Raw genomic sequence first — 1,615 nt, 5'->3', positions numbered from 1 at the left:
ACTAAATACCATTATATCTCATCCCTCCGTCTCCTTCCAAAAATCCCTACCCTTATTCCCCAATCCTGCCACATTCCAAAATACTACCTTAAATACTTCTTCTCCCTTACCTTCCCCTCTTAACTCCATCTCCACTCTCTTCTCCGTCTTCTCCTTATCCCTTCCTTCTTCTACCTCATCCCCTTCTTCTGTCTTCCCCTCTCTCTTCCCTTCTCTTCCCTCTCCTACTTTACCTCCTTCCACCCTCCTGCCTTCCCTCCCCCCCTGAACCTTCTCTAACTCCTCTTGTCTCCTTCCCCTCCCGCTCCAATCTACCAACTTCCTCTCTCCCTCTTCCCAATACCACGCTTTTCCATTAATTATTATCCTCTCCCCATCTAGTTTCACTCTATTTCCCCTCCCCTCTTCCTCCCTTGCTATACTCCTCAATCTCCATCTCTCAATCTTCTCTCCTTCCACGTTAGATCCTCCTCTATCCACAACTTCTCTCCCCTCAGCTTCCCTTTCCCACTTAACACTCTCTTTCTCTCCTCCTCACTGCCTTACTACTGCCATATCTCCCCATTCCTCCTTCTCCGTTTTCAACCTCCTCACCTCTCTCACCCTCATATCCTCCACAATCCCCTTTAATATTTTCTCTACTTGCTCCATTTTTTTCCCCTTTTCCAACACAATTCCTTTCACTATGATATTATCCCTTCTTCTTTCCTTTTCTATCCTTTCCATTTTCTTTTCCAACTCCTCTAATTTCTTTCCCCAACCTCCTACCTCCCTCTCTTCTGCCTCTTCCTTTTTTCCCTCCACCTTTATTTTTATTCTCCCTATCCTTTCTTCTAGCCTTTCCCATTCTCTTTTCCCCCTTACCTCCTCTCTCTCCTCCCACTTTTTTCCAAATTTGTTATCCTCTCACCCATCCTCTCCCTTTCCGTCTTTCCTTCCTCCACCTTCCTTTTAACTTCCTCTATCTCTTTTCTTATCTCTCCCAAACTCTCCTCCACCCTACCCCACATACACCGATTCTCCTTCATCATCTCCCTCAATATCCCTTCTAACTTCCCTTCTTCCTCCTCCTTCCTGTTTCCCATCTTAGATCTCTGCTCCTTCCTGCTCTTTATATATCCCTCCTCCTCTCCTTCCTCATTCCTTCCTCCGCTCAATTCTTCGAAGCTCCTTTTCCTTCTCAAAAAATAGTCTAGCGCTCCCACACTGTTCCCTCTTTCCCTTCCCACTCTTCCCACCGCTCCTTTACTACCTTTAACTACATCTACTTCTTCCTCCATCCTCTAAATCACCTAAACCCAACTACCACCTTCCTGTTTTACCTACCCGTCTCTTTACCTCTTATTTCTAAACTTCACTAGATGTCACTACCCTCTCCTTCAACTCTCTCCAGTCATCACCTCACTCCAAGCTAACCTCTTTCACCCGTTCCCCTTTTCCCTATTTTTCTCCACACCCTTCTTATTTCCCCACACTCACCTCCTTCTACACCACACTCACACACCCTCTCACACCCACACTCTTTCTCCTTCACTCTCCAATCTCTCCAACTCACTGCCGCACACCTCACTCTGACCGATAAGCATACCCGCTGGAAACGGAAGTCCTTTCAATG

The sequence above is a fragment of the Odontomachus brunneus genome, unplaced genomic scaffold (assembly GCF_010583005.1).
Source record: "Odontomachus brunneus isolate Ranch 3 - 2012 unplaced genomic scaffold, Obru_v1 Obru_scaffold_385, whole genome shotgun sequence".
NCBI lineage: Eukaryota > Metazoa > Arthropoda > Insecta > Hymenoptera > Formicidae > Odontomachus > Odontomachus brunneus.
Note: the sequence above shows the minus strand (reverse complement) of the source record.